Source organism: Peromyscus eremicus, chromosome 23, assembly GCF_949786415.1.
Source record: "Peromyscus eremicus chromosome 23, PerEre_H2_v1, whole genome shotgun sequence".
NCBI lineage: Eukaryota > Metazoa > Chordata > Mammalia > Rodentia > Cricetidae > Peromyscus > Peromyscus eremicus.
The window spans coordinates 10,358,758-10,374,619 of NC_081438.1; positions in this window are offsets into that span (position 1 = coordinate 10,358,758).

Consider the following 15,862-nt stretch of genomic DNA (forward strand, 5'->3'; position numbering starts at 1 on the left):
TGCCCAGCCCAGGAAGGTGTGGGCTAGGCGAGTGGCTTATCTCTCAACTTTAGAAGCAGGAGCTTTGGTAGGGACCCAGTGGTGTTCCTCAAGCCCCCTGGGGTGTGGGTGGACTTTCCAGCTAGTTTCTCTCCACTGGGAAGGCCTGGGTTCTGTCTCCCCTTGGCAGTTCATGGGAAGGGGGGCCATCATCCCTACCAGGGTGGCCCGTAAACGGAGGAGCCCTTGCTCTTGCCCCCCCGGGGCAGCTGAGGGTTGCACATGGTGCCCATCCCTGGTTGAGAAGGTGCCCAGGGACCCCACCAGCCAGATCCAGTTCATCTTATTCCCCCAGACTTGTCCTTTCAGACCCGAATCCCCCCCAGGGAAAGCTTTGAATTTAAAAAAGCTTCGTCTGGGATGTGGCCTCATTTCTCTGCGTTCTGTTTTTTTTTTTTTTTTTTTTTTTTTTTTTTTGTGATTCCCCCCAGGCCTGGCCGCCCTCACTTCTGGAGCCCGAATCAGAGACAGGGGCCCCCCACTTTGCCTGTCTCCCTGATGCTGTGGCCTCGTTTCGGGGGGGGGGGACCCTTGGAGGAGCCAGCATCTCCCAGCAGGCTGGGTCTGAAAAACAGTCTCAGCTCTGCCACCCTCCTCACCCCTGCTAGGTGAGCGATCTGCTGGCCTCTGCCCTGTGCCCGCTGGCTCGCGAAGTTCACAGGGTAGGGAACTAGGGCAGAGGCAGTTGGTGTTGATTTTTGGGTTTTTTATGGGTTTGTTTATTTTTGGTTTTTTTCTCTCCAGTGTTTTCTTTTATTCTGACCGGAGAGTGTCAGTTTCTGGAGCAAGCGCCATCCTCTCAAGAGGAGACCACACCCAAGAATCCCCATCCTCAGGTTGTGGAGTTAAGGGCCACCTTTTGACCCAGCAGCGCAGGCTGGAAACCCCACACCGCCCAGATTCTGATAAGAAGGTCCCCCAGATCCGCCTCTGCTTCCGCACTTGAAGACAGGGAGAAGACCACTCCTTCCAGATGGTTCCAAGGACCCGGAGGGTGTTTATCAAGCCAGAACCAAGTATCGGGTCCAAGGGAAACGTGGCAGCCATCCCTTCTGCAGTGTTTTGCTGATCACTGCCCAATACTAGGCAGTGGACAGTAAGCCAGGGAAAGAAGTCCAGATTCCCCATGTCCTCATCCCCAGAGACGAGGGAACTAAGTGACAGATGACACCTGTGTGGCATGTGCCAGGACAGTGTGGCAAGCATGCATAATGGGGGAGGCCAGCTTCTTGGTGGAGCACGATTCTGAATTCCAGCCCTGATCCCCAGTAAAAGGAAAAGAACGGTGGAAGACCTGGGTAGCGTGGGAGGGCTGAGACACCTCTAAAGCAGGGAACGAGGGGCCACTGATGGGAGGCCATGGCTGCCCAGCCCTCTTGGTCATTCTGGCTGGAAGCCCTGGTGCCACCCCCCAGGTCCTGGCCACTGCAGAGATAGTATGCTGTCGTCAGCCAGGGACCGCTCCCAAGACACCACTGTCCCCATCTGAGGACTGTGGCAGTGTTTCCGGGATGCACGAATCCCCCTGTCATCTTGGAGGCCAGGAGCAGTCACGTGGCAGCTGGCTGAGGCCTCAGATGTGTCGGCTCATGAATATCAATCAGGCCAAGTAATTCACAGAAAGAGGAGTCCAGATTGGCTAATAAGCAATGCTTTCACCCCAAACCGGCCTGGGGAAGCAGAGCTACAGCAGCGGGCAGGTGTGGGCATGATATGACCGGAATTGGAAAGCCAGACCGCAAAGCTGTAGGCAGGGAGGTAGGGGGCCGCCAGGCAGCTTGAGGAGTGGGTGTCACCTCGCAGGCAGCAGACTGGGGGCCCCAGCCTAGAGCATTCATAGCTAGAGATGTGAAGAGCTGGGTCTGTGCTGGCGAGGGGGTGGGGGCTGTGGCCTTCCAGGTGTGTGTGTGATGTGTGTAGTGTGAGTGGTGTGTATGTGTGTGTGTGGTCTGTGTATGTGTGTGTGTGGTGTGTGGGTGTGTGTGTGTGGTGTGGGTGTGTATGTGTGTGGTGTGTGTGTGTGTATGTGTGTGGTGTGTGTGTGTGTGTGTGTGGTCTGTGTATGTGGTGTGTGTGTATGTGTATGTGGTGTGTGTGGTGTGTGGGTGTGTGTATGTGTGTGTGTGGTGTGGGTGTGTATGTGTGTGTGGTGTATGTGTGTGGTGTGTGTGTATGTGTGTGTGGTGTATGTGTGTGGTGTGTGTGTGTGTATGTGTGTGTGTGGTGTGTGTGTGTATGTGTGTGTGTATGTGTCTGTGGTGTGTGTGTATGTGTCTGTGGTGTGTGTGTATGTGTCTGTGGTGTGTGTGTATGTGTGTGTGTGTGTGTGTGTGTGTGTGTGTGTGTATGAGTGTGGTATTTTGGAGACTGAACCGGGGCCATGTTCCCAGCATCCAGTTAGCATCGGTCATGGGGGAGACTCCCCCAGGTCACCTCTGCCCTAACTGAAAGCCAGGGCCACTGACTTCCAAGGCCCCTGGCCACAGTTAATGGCACCCACTTGTGTCCCTGAGAAAGAGGTGGGTCATCTGGGCAGGCTGTTCCAGCAGGCAGGACCTTCACCAAGGGAGGAGGGCAAGGCCCTGGGAGGGTGCTTTCAGAGCCCCGGTCCCTGAGGGTTACCCACCTTCAAACTGCTCAGAGCACTTCCTGTGACCCTGGAACCCCAGGTTCTCACCAGGACCCTTGGAGACTCTGTGATCTGATTCACTAGAGGGTTAGCCCTGTTGCTTACAAAGCTCTGACCCTAGGAAAGTTACTGGGTTATCACGTGCCTCAGTTTCTTACGATGTAAATGGGGTCAGAAACACCTCCCCCCTAGACCCACTGAGTGAGCCTGAATGGGGCAAGCCACCAAGTTTTGTGCGTCACCAAACCTCTCTGAGCCAAGTCCCCATGTGTAGGGCAGGCTCCAGACACGAGGATGAGACACCTAAAGCCCCCGGCACGTCATAGGCACTGGATGACGCCACCTCCCTCCACCTCTCCCACTAGAGACAAGGCTCTTCCACATCCTTACGTGACGTCATCACTGTGTACATACATGTCAACGCTTTTCATAAACAGCACCCTATAAACAGGCACCATATATTGTTTTATCCTCAGCTCCAGTGACGAATCAGAAAACAGAGGCTAGGGGACTTGCTGGAGACCACACAGCTCGCAAGTCAGCCGGAGTTGGAAGCAGACAGCAGTTACATTTTCCACTGTGTACTCCCCCCCCCCCCAAGACAGCCTCTGTCTGGCACCTTACAGACCCAGGAATGCCACCCTGCCCATTTGGGAAAGCAGGGTCGAGGCTCTGGGAGCTGGAACCTTCTTTCCCAGTGCACACAGGGAAGGGTATGGCTTTGCTAGGCAGACATGATGGAACGAACCTTCCATCTATCGGGGTGCGGTCTGTGTCGGTGGCCCCAGCCCCTCATTGCTGGGATGAAAGCTATCTCCAGCAGCAGCATGTATGTCCCACCTGTGAGTCCTCACAGAGGATGGTGGGAACCAAAGCAGGCTCAAAAAACGGGGGATTTATGGATGTGACCCACATGTTCTGAAAGCCACCCAGCTCTGAGACGCAGCGAAAGAGAAGACAGAAAGCAAAGTCCCCGCCGTGTTCCAGTGGGCGCGGGGAGACGGACTTTCTCAAAGTGAAACCATTGCATTGGGCTGGGAGACAAGCTGAAGGTCAGGGCAAGGGGAGGGCGCTGCAGGGCCAGGCTTTCCCACGGGGCCGGGTGATGGCCTCACTGATGTGGGATAGTGGCGACACTGACCTCTTTGGGAGTACAGACCAAGGTGAAGCGTCTCGGGGACCCACAGGAATACAGCAGGCACTCACTAAAGGAACCGCCAGTGCCCAGTTGGCCACCGCGGCTTGCTTTTATCTGCACCTGCAATGAACCTGTGGCCTCGGTGCCTTGGGAATATGGTGGGGACAGCAAGCACCTCTGCCTCTAGTCTGAAGCCTTTGGTCCCCCCTCCCACCCCCATGTCTGTCTGTCTGTCCATCCACTGAGGCTAGCAGCTGGAGAGGCCTTGCTCGGCAGGCCTGGCCGCTGCCACCCGTGAAACCCCGCAGTTTCTCATTTTCCCCTTGAGTGGTTTCTCGGCCTGGCTGGACCCACAGCAGAGGCTGGGATGGAGACCCAGGCCTGGGGAAGAGGTAATCAAGCCACCTCCCCCCACTCTCTCTGCCCCGCCTCTCCCCCAGGACAAATGGCTGAACAGTCAGGGAGGGTTGAGGGAGAGGAATTTACAGGGGCTCACCCTGACTCGTCCCCAGAGACAGGATGAAGCCACTAAACCCCTCGATATAGCAGACCATGGAGCCTGCTGGAGAGCAGCCACGTTGCCCAGTGAGACACAGACCGGAAACATGGGCTCCGGTCCCTTGTCTTTGAAAGCATTTTGGTTCATTTTTCTAAACTCGAGTTTGGTCTCCTAATTCTTGCATTGTTGGGACGCTCAGGTAACCTGCTGAGGCTGACCCTGTGACCCTGTAACCCTGTGACCCCAGAGGCCTTGATGCCCACAGCCTACCTGTCCTTGACTCTTCAGTGAGGTTCATAGGCTCAGAGAGGTATATCGCTTTGCCCAGGGTCACACAGCTTAGGAAGGGCAGAGTCAGATCTGCGGGACTCCACATCCAGTGCTCTTTCTCAAAGACTTTTCATGCGGTCTCTCCGGGTTGCTTTGTAGCTTCACTGCGAACTGGTGTAGCCAGAGAGCGTTCCTGCCTCTGCTGGCTCACACCTGCTGGACCAGTCAGATCACAGTGGAGTAATTCCTGGTCCTGCCACCCACACCCCGCTCCACTCAGGGCTCATAGCGTTGGCCCGGGCATCCAAGCTAGGCTTCAGCAGGTCCTGTCTCTTGGAATCTCACATCCTCAAAGACACTCAGTCTACGCCGTCCCTGCCAGCCCTGCCCCTCATCCTCCAGCCTCATGAGAACTAGCGTGCTGAGGATGGAACCCAGGGCCTCGGGGCTGACAGACCCATGCTCTGCCACTGAGCCCCACCCAGCCTGATTCTCCACTCCGTCTTAGCCATTGGGTCATCTTGATGGTCCCCCTCCCCCACACACACAGCTTGGACTTAGCCTCACTGTTCGTCTGTCAAAGACCCTCCGCTCCAATGTGCCTCCAAGGGAGTCCCACCCTGCAGAATAGGAAGCAAGGTCCCCACACCCCATAACTCCAACTGGGTCACTGTCTCCGAGCACCTACCAACCTCACACATACTGTAATTTACTGCCCATTCTTCCTCCTCTCTCACGTCCCATAAAGACGGTGTCTGCTCTCGTGGTCACTACTGACACCATGGTGCCCAACCCAGGTGCACAGATGGGGAGTGGATGGATGCATGTGTGGAGGGTCTTTCTTCATCGTGTACCTCTTGCCCCCCACTTCAAAGAGGGGAACACTGAGGCCTGAAGACTGTCACACAGCTCACGGGTGCAGAGCTATATATATACATCCTTGACACCAAGTGGCCACCCTGATCCAGACGCCAAGAGCTTGTGCCTCACCCTCGGGTGGTACCAGCTTGGCAGGAATCTCTCCACCAAGAAGGGAAACTCAGGACAAGTTGGAGGCCTGGGCTTGAGTCCCCACAGGGCAGCAGCCACTGCAGGCCCTGAGCAAGTGTCACAGGCCTGGGTCTGGCTGCAGGAGCTTCGTTAGAATGCAGCCCTCAGATCGGCTTCTCTCTGATGGCTGCGAGTGATTGACACTTACAAATTACCCCGCCGAAAGTGTGGAGTCTTTGACCCCTGAGTAACATCTTTGGCAAGCCTGAGGTTCGCCAGCATTCTGTCATCTAATTACTACAAATCCCTGGAAACTTCTCTGGCCGCTGAATTTTTAATGCGGGGCAATTTCAACGTGCAGCCTGGCCCAGATGGGTTCCACACTCCTCCCTTCTCTCCTCCGACCCTCCTGACTTCACTTATTTTTTTTTCCCTTAGCTCTCACCAGCTCCTAGATGGGCAGGGGGCTCACCCCGAGAATGCCCAGATCAGTGAGGGGTGTGCGACCCTCCGGCCTCCCAGATCTGATCTGTAACCATGCCATGAGCTCCTGTCTCCTCCTACCCAGCCTGGCTAGCCTAACAGGCAGGGTGGCGATGGACCAGGCTCCTTGGGGACACACGGCGTGAGTGTGCGAGTGGCCGCTCTGCTCACCACTCGGCAGGTGGCAACCTGCAGGGTGGTCACCTTCACAGAACAAGCCAGCAGAGCAAGTGTTTCTCAAGGTGACCTCTTCCCTAGCTCTTGAGGCCCTTGGAGGATGGTGCCCAGCTTAGCGGGTGGCACAACCTACCGACTTGTTCTCCCGCAGGGACCCTGAGGCCAGCCCTGCTTTCTCTAACCCCAAGGGAGGTCATACGTCTTAGATCATTGTCCCCTGGGTTACAGGATGGACTCGGGTCCGCCACCCAGCGGAAGCCAGGCCTCCCCCACTTAGACTCCCTCATCCAGGAGCCCAGAGACCTGGAAGTCTTCACGTGAAGATGGGGTTCAGTGGTGCACGCCCATTGTCTCAGCACTTGGGAGGCTGGAACAAGAGGAGTGTTCAAAGACAGCCTGGGCTACGTGGTCAGGCTCTGCACAGACCAGACACAAGTAATGTTAAATGATGGAGAAAATGGCCTGTCTCGGAAGAGTCTCTCTCCCAATATTGTGTGGCTTTCAAATCGCATTCCTTCCTCCCTCCCTTCCTTCTGCTCTTTCTTTTCTTTTAAATATCTCTCTCTCTCTCTCTCTCTCTCTCTCTCTCTCTCTCTCTCTCTCTCTCTCTCCCTCTCCCCCTCTCCCTCTCCCCTTCCCTCCCCTCCCCTCTCCCCTCCCCTCTCCTCTCCTCTCCTCTCCTTTCCTCTCTCTTGACAAGGTCTTACTTTGTATTCTTTACTACCCTGGAATTCCCTCTGTAGGTCAGGCTGGCCTTGAACTTGTGGCAATTCTCCTACATCAGCTTCCCTAGAGCTGGGGTTGCAGGAGCATACCACCACACCCGGCCTCTGCTTTAAAATGTCCACTTTCCCTTTTCACCTTTTATATATGAATATATATATATATATATATATATATATATATATATATATATGTATGTATGTATATATTATATATCCCCCAAATGCCTTTTAACCCTTGTTCCCAGACAGCCTCCAAGTGGCCATCTTCCCTGGTGATCCTTCTCAGTGTGGGAGCCAGTACCTGGGGTGGAAATAAATTCCCTTCCATCCCACCACCCCTCCCACTTTCCCCCTTTTCAGGAGAACGAGGCTTGGCTTTTCAGGCCTGTTTTTTCTTACACATGTACACGGCTGATAAAATATTCCACCTCGCCCCTCGTCCCTGTGGGACCCGCTGTCTTACGGGGAAAGGGTTTGTATGACAGCGAACCACAACAGACACCGTGTCGCCTGGAAACCGTGGGGTGGAGGTGGGGCACTGCTACTCCTTATTCAAATTCCCTCTTTGATAACAGCGTTGCTGGAGAGGGGAGAACCCCGCCTTCCTCTGTAGGCTCCACTGGGCTGGAGGGTCCCCTCTTGTCTCTTAGAGGAAGATGCTCTCTGGATCTGCCCTGGCCCCCTCCACGGGATTACTGGGGGGGGGGGGCTGAAGACTTGTAACCTGTGCTCGGTGACCAGCAGGCATTTGGCTGGCGGGGCCAGGCGTGAGTACGCCCTCGCTGGACCCCAGAAGCCAAGCAGGGCTTGCCAGGAGGCTGCCCAGAGGCCGTTGTGACTATGGACACAGTGCGGTCACCACACAAGGCTCATGGCCCAAGGTGGTCCATGGAGGAGGGAGATGCAGGAGACCTGTGAGTTTGACCCAGGAAGCCTTGGAGGGAGATCTGCAGGACACCTTCCTAGTAGAGGCCTGGCCTCACTTCTGTCTCTGCCCCCTCACTTCTCTCATGGCTCCAGACCAGAATATTCTAGAATGGAGTATGGAGCACAAGGAGGCTTGTGGAGGGAGCAGCCGGACCTACCCCCCAGCTGCTGTCTCACTTCCTTTACCAAGAACACCAGGTGGTGGTCACACTCAGGGTCCACAGGGCAGGGATGGCCAAGCACCCTGAAGAGCCAGGTCCCCCAGAGCCACAGACCCCGTGCTTGAAGGAACTTTGAGGACATGGATGAATGAAATCCACCCCAGGGGAGAGAGAGAGATGCACCGTGTGAAGAAGATGAGCAGAAAGAGGTGTCCACGCCGGAGGCAGCAGCAGCTAGCAAATACTCTGGGTGCTGTGCCTACCCTGCAGGCCTCACTAGGAATGACCTTGACCAAGAGGCAGTCTCTCAGAAGGGGCTGTCATGGGGGGGGGGAGCTGCCAGGGTGACCCAGGGTCAGCCATGGTGAGTGGCATTTCCACAGGCCCTGAGACCCTCTGGCTAGGCAGGGCTGGGAGGTTTGTGTCCCGACCTATTTGAAAGACACCCATGGGTGCCGTGTGTAAGTGGCAGTCAAATCCCTCCCCATGGTTAGATCATCATGGGCTTGTAACACCAGGTCTACATCGAAAGGTCCTCCCCCATCATACCTAATTTATTTGGAGTGGGGTGGGGGTGTGTGTGTGCGTGCGTGTGCTCTTATGCCCATATCCAAGCAAATGCCCCCTGTTTCTACCAAGAAAACTGCTATAGCCATTTAAAGTTCCAAGTCTCTCTTTCAATAGTTATATTACATTGTATTTATTTATTATAAGACACAGCTATACTTAGGTCAGAGGACCATTTGCAGAAATCACTTCTGTCTTCCCACTATGTATAGCTCGGGTTGGAAGATCTAGCATCATGGTGTTCCATTCTGCTGGGTCTAATACCCCATGGGGTCTTGGGCAGGCTGGGGGTGGGTACATCATCATAAAGAACAGGTAGCGGCACACAGCCCTTTGGAAACTGAGGCAGGATCAGCCAGCCAGGGCTACATAGAGAGACTGTATTGGCTGGTTCTGTGTCAACTGGACACAAGCTAGAGTCATCAGAGAGGAAGGAGCTTCAGCTGAGGAAATGCCTCCAAGAGATCCAGCTGTAAGGCATGTTCTCAATTAGTAATCAATAGGAGAGAGGACCCAGCCCACTGTGAGCCATCCCAGGCCATCCAGGGTGGGCAGGGCCACCAGCCATCCCTGGGCTATAGGCCTGGGCTCTATAAGAAAGCAGGCTGAGTAAGCCTGTGAGCAGCACCCCTCCATGGCCTCTGCATCAGCTCCTGCCCCCAGGTTCCTGCCCTGCTTGAGTTCCATCCTGACTTCCTTCAGGGATGAACAATGATATGGAAGTGTAAGCCAAATAAACTCTTTCCTCCCCAGCTTGCTTTTTGGTCATGGTGTTTCCTCGAAGCCATAGAAACCCTAATTGAGACAGAGGCCATAAGAAAATAAACAAAAACAGTGCACCTTATATAATGCGTTCAGCTTCTAAACCAGGATGGACGCATGCAGATAGACATCTGGATGTGCCACCCAGTTTAGAAACAGGCACTGACTCAGCAGCACCACCTGGAGGGTCTCTTCCAAACTCCCAGTTCAGCCTCGCCCTTGAGATTGAGTAGCCCGTGTGCTGGATGCTGGTACCCATTGCATCTCCTCATGTAAGTTCATGGGGTGACCGAGATGGAGAATGGATACTCTTTATTTTGTTTGGTTTGAGTGTTTTATTTTTCTGTTTCCAGACAGAGTCTCACTGTGCAGCCCAGGCTGGACCAGAACTCACAACCCTCCTTCCTCTGTCTCCTGCGGGCTGGGATGACCGGCTTGTGACACACCCCTTGCAGCCCAGAGTCCCTGCTCCGATGAGCCAGCCTACGGCTCTCTATGAAGTCCTCAGCTCCCAAACTGTTCTGGATCCTGAGACTTCTCCCCAAGGGTAAGCTTCCCCTCTTTCACCCTACGAGGAGGGACAAAAAAATCTCAGAAATAATTAAATGCTGGGGTCACTTCTACTTCCAAGAAACTTCAAGAAAGAGGTGGGTGGGCAGGGACCTGGCGTCAGGAAAGAGAAGGCTTGGTGCTGAGGCCAGGCATCTTTAGTCAGGGTTTCTGTTGCTGTGAAGAGACACCATGACTGTGGCAACTCTTCTAAAGGGAAACACTTAGTGAGGGCTGGCTTACTGTTTCAGAGGTTTAGTTCATTCTTATCAGGGAGGGGATTATGGTGACACACAGGCAGATGAGGTGCTGGAGAAGGAGCTGAGAGTTTCTACATCCGTAGGCAGCAGGAAGAGAGAGAAAGCCACTGGGGCTGGCTTGGGCTTTTGAAACCTCAACACACCCTGCCCCCGCCAGTGTCCAACAAGGCCACACCTCCTAATCCTTCTCAAGTAGTTCCACTCTCTGATGACCAAGGATTCCAATATAAGAGCCTATGGGGCCATTCTTATTCAAACCACCACCCCCACGCCTCAAGTCAGACGCTTCAAACTCAAGCAGACAATGAAAGGCTAAGCGTTCCAGATTGGAATGGCCTACAGGGGAGCCAAGAGGCAGGCTATTCTCAGCAGTGTGAGGAGAACTCACCATCTTTCCACCCAGCCAGGAGCCCCCCGCCCCCGCCCCAACTCCTGGCTGGCTCTCCCGCCCCTCACAAAGCCTTTATGTACCCCTCTACTCACCTCCCCACAGGGTCATCTCCTTTCCTGCCACTCATTCTCCCTGTTAAGCCATCAGTTCTAAAACGCCATGAGCATCACTTTCAAATGCACCTCAGGGCAGACAGTAAGTGTCAGGCTGAGGAGGAACTAAGGGTGTGTGCATGCACACGCCCTCTCGTGTGTGTGTGTGTGTGTGTGTGTGTGTGTGTGTGTGTGTGTATACAGGAGCATTTTTAAAACCACACTGTTGGCACCAGATGTGGTGATGTGCACCTGTCCTTCCAGCACTCAGGGGACTGAAGTAGGAGAGGGTCATGAGTTCAAGACCAGCCTGGGCTATATATCCAGGCAGTACCATTTTTGCCTGCTGACTTGCTGCATGGAACCCTGTGAATGTGGCACAGTGTGTGTGTGGGGGGGGGGGAAGAGAGAAGAGAATTTTCCAGAAAGCCCCAGGCTTAGGCAAAGTTTTGGGGTGTAGTAGAATGGAGAATTCAGTCATCCTGGGGTGTGACTGGAGGTTCAGGACTGTTGCCTTTCCCCAAGCCTGCCATGTGTGCACCCACATATGGTGCCCCCAGAAAAACCTGCAGGTGCCTCTAACCGCTGGAAGCTGCTGTAGGCGCAGGCCTAGCCCCCCGGGGTGCTCCGCACCATCTGCAAGTGTGAACACCCCCACTGCATCCCCCTGAGTTCACACGATGGGAGATTCTCATTTTCGCCCCGAGACAGCCTGTCTAGTAGAGAGCTCGGAGCCTACTTCTATTTTTTTTTCCCCTGAATGATAATTTCCCCCCTCTTTTTTTTTTTTTTTTTTTGTAGCTAAAAATCACCCAGGCTTGTCCAGACGCGAGGGCAGAAAATGATGCGGCAAAGGAAAAGGGAGATAATTTCTTCGGGTCACAGGCGTTCTCGCTTGTCATCCGTCTGCAGGGGAAGTAAGGAGGGAGGGAGAAAATGAGGCCCAGCCGGAATCCATCACTGTCCTCCTCGTCTCTCCCTGGGGTGTGCGTCGTCGGGGAGGAGGGGGGTGAGCCTCAGAGGGAGAGGAACAGAGGGAGACGGCATGAAGCAGTGGGAGGCAGGATCCAGTCCCTGTGAGCCCTGACTTGTTATCCCACAGCCAGACTTAGTTTCCCTTCTGAGGAAATGGGCTCCCTCGCTGCCCGAGCCCTCCTGCTGTGGGGTTGCATGGTGTGGGAGGGCACTGCGTGGGTGGCCGCCGCTAGACATGAGACCTGCAGGCTGAGGACCTGAAGGAGCCAGAGCCGAATCCCAGAGCTGTCCTCGGGAATGCAAGAACGTCACAGCTTGGCTGGACCTCAGGTTCACATCAGAGCATAGAGCTATATCAATGCCACCCAGCTCACGGTTTTAGTGCATCTGGCATGCTGTACCTGCTCAATGGCAAAATGACAGACACCAGTAATGGGGCTGGCTGATGACTCAGTCCATAAGGCGCTTGCCTGGCAAATGTGAGGACCTGAATTTGGATCCCCAGAAGAAGTCATATAAAAGAAATTGGGCATATGGCATGAGCCTGATGTCTTGGGTGGGGGGGGGGGGGTAGATGGGAGAAAGAGATAGGCCAGTCCCTAGAAGTCATGGTCCAGCCTGCCTGGATATATGATGAAGGGTCCAGGCCAATGAGAGAGACCCTGTCTCAAATAAAAAGTGGAAGGTGCCTGGAGACAGACACCCAAGGTTGTCCTCTGACCTCCACATGTGTGTACCCACACATAAACACCACACACACACACACACACACACACACACACACACACACACTCATACACACAAAATATCATGGGGCCAGGCAGATGGCTCGGTGGGTAAGGTGCTTGCTGTGGGAGCCTGGGAACCTGGAGAGTTCAAATTCCTAGAACTCACATAAAAATTGATGCCTAGTGTTCTAGGGGGAGACGGGAGGAGTCCCGTGCTCATAGGCCCCCTCACCTGGCAAGTGCCGTAAAGGACAATGGACCCCCCTCAAACAGAGTGGAAATGGGAACTAACACCAAGGTTGTCCTTTGCTCCCCCCCATAAACACTGTAGCATAGAAAGTCCACATTCACACACATGAGTGCACACACACACACACACACACACACACACACACACACACCACAAAACAATAAGAGCTCAATCAAATCCTCTCCCCACCCTCCCCACCAAGCCACCCTGTGAGCTCCCAGGAGCCTCGATTTCTCATGCCTGAAGAAGTTCACAAACGTTCCAAGCGGGGTTGGAGGGGCAGGGGAGAAAGTTCCAGAATCCAACACATCCGGCTTGAGTCTGGACTCTATCCCCCAAGGTCGTGAGCTGGACAGATCAGTTTCCCTCCATCAGCCTCAGTTTCCACATCTGCACAGAATGGCTTGTAAGGTTTACTGGGAGGACCTGGGAAAGTGTTTGTGAAGGGCCCAGCAAGGGCTAAGCCCAGGTTCTAGAGCCCCTCCATGGAAGACACTGATGGAACATGGTTTGAGGTTAACCAGAGCTCCGTGGAAGGTCAACTGAAAATAAGCTGCAGACTCCATCAAACCCAGAAACCATCGTGTATGAGGACACACCCCCAGACCTGAGCTGCAGGGAGCCCAGTTCACCTGCTGATGGGCTTGCGTATCTGTATCTGGGGTGGAGTCATTCTCGAGCCAGCCCTGGATGTCCTCTGTCATTTCTCAAAGTGCATACCTGATGTTACTCCCTGCAGTCCTCACATCATCTCTGGGCCCTTTTCCAAAACCTTGTTCCTTGAAATTTTCTCTAGTGGGAATGAATGTCTTTACCTAGCTGGTCAGTTTAGAGCCAGCCTTCAAGAGATGGTTCAAGTACAGGTTTGAAATCTTCAAGGACCTGCCAGAGCAGTACCTACAGCAACAGGGCAAACATACAGCACACATTATGCAAGTGCCAATCCTGTGCCAGAGCAGACATTACTAATCAATCAAATCAATCTTGCCTACTTCAGGCAGCCATTAAATCAGCCACCTTTGAAAGAAAAGCCAATTTCCATCCAGGATTGTGTCTTTGTGTCTGCATGTGTGTGTGAATTGAGGTCTGGGATAAAGTATGAAATTCTTGTCCTGGTATGAGATTTAGGCTAGAAGCCTGGTAGGATGGGAGTTTATTAGTTACTGGCCTCATGCAGGCTTCCACTGGCCCTTTTAGGAAAATTTGTGCCCAGATGACAGTGATGGGGTCTCACCTATCCTGAGAGACTTCCTGTGGAAATCAGAGGTCAGCCTTAAACATCATTCTCTAAGAGCTGTTCACTTTGGGTTTTTTGTCCCATCGTTTATTTTAGAGACAAGGGAGCCATGTCTGGCTGGAACTCACTGTGTAGACCAGGCTGTCCTTGAACTCACAGAGACCTACCTGCCTTTGTCTCCCAAGTGCAGGCATTAAAAGAGTGTGCCACCACACCCAGTCACTTTGACTTTTTGTTTGGTTGGTTTGGACGATCACTGGCCTGGAACTCACCAATTAGACTAGACTAGCTGCCGGGGAACCCCAGGGATCTGGTTATCTCTGTCTCCCCAGTGCTGGAGTAATAAGCACCAGCCATGACATCTGACTTCTTCCCAGATGGCTTCTGGGAGTTGAACTGAGAACCTCACACTTTCATGGTAGACACTTTGGTGACTGAGCCATCTTCTCAGGCTATATATCTCTGCCAGGAGTCATCAACATCCCCTTGTCACTTGGAAAGAAATAAAAGAATGAATGCACATTCCTTCTGGCTTTTCTTCATTTACTGATTGCCATGCAGCCTCTTGCCACAGGGCCTTGGCACTTGCTGTCCCCTGTCTCTGAAATGCTTCTCTCTGCTCTCTTCACCCAGTGTAATGTCCTATACATCACACACCTTCCCACACAGCCCTGGTCTCTCACTTCTTCATTATTTCTTCCCTAGACGCTCTCTCCCATAAACACGAGGAGGGGCTGTGTGTGTTCATTGATTTGTTCATTCAGGACACACGTTTTTGAGAGCCTGACATGTTCCTGATTGGAGAGTTTGGAGGACCAGGGACAACAAGTGAGGCAATAAAGGAGAGGACTAGGTGAGGGTGGATTTCATATGCAAGCTAAGGGTAGGATATAGCAGTCAGCAAACGCTGCTGTGGAACAAACATCCCCAGTGCTCTATGGCTTCAGACCATAAGCCTTACATAACACAAGTCTCCTGGTTTTGACCCTTCGCTCTGGGCATCTCTGGTCAGTGATGGGTTGCTGGGTCGCTCTGCGGTCGCTGGCTTCTCTCTCAGATTTAAGCATCAACTGGCTGACACAACTGCTTCTAGAATGGCCTCTGCTGTGGGGAATGTGGCTTCAGCGGGTCAAGTCCTTACTTACTCTCAGAGTGGGAGTGAGAGAAGCCTTGGAGTCTTCAGGGTCTGGAAAGCCCTAGGCTCAGAGGAGCGCGTCGGCCTTCCCCACGTTCTATTGGCCACATCAGGTCACGTGGCCAGCTTAACCAGGACCCGACACATAGCTCCATCTCTGCAGTGGAAAAGGTCCAGAATCAACAGCGGCTAATTAGACTCAGTGGACGGGGTCAAGGGCAGGGAAACTGATTCTGCCCTTTGGTAGGAGGGACTCAGACTCAAGGGGTGGGAAACAGACTCCTCCCTTTAGTGGGAGGGGCTTTAAAGTGCAAATGGAATGCCATGACTACTTGGGATCCGCAGGGCTCTCCCTAGCTACTGCTGAGGATGGACAAGGGGCAGATGACAGGCAGGGAGGGGTGGAGTCTGGTCCTCCCTGTATCATACATGCCAGGCCCTTGGTCCCCAGAGACTGGAAGTGAGGCCGAAGGTGATGGGTGGGGTCTGCACCTGGCCCCTCAGGCGCCACCCCCTCCTCTCCAGCTGCGATGAAGCCAGAGCGCCGAGCGCAGCTTTTCCAAAGTTTAATTAAGTGATCTGCCTGGCAGCCTAATCCTGTTATCACTGCCCAGCGCTGACCACAGGGGAACCGTGTAAAATGTCACTGTCTGCAGGGTCTGGCGGGACCTGAATGCCTCTGGAATTCAGGACAGCAGGAGTGGGGCGGAAGCCAGAGCCCCCAGGAGGCATCTTCTCCCGGGACACAAAGCTCTGTTCAGTCCACCCCATGGTCGGGCCACTAAGAAGTTTCTGTGGACTCCGCCGGGGTTGCTGCCCACAGGGCCCCACATTCCAGAGCAGAGCCTCCAGCTGCCCATATCCTGTCTCTTTCCAAG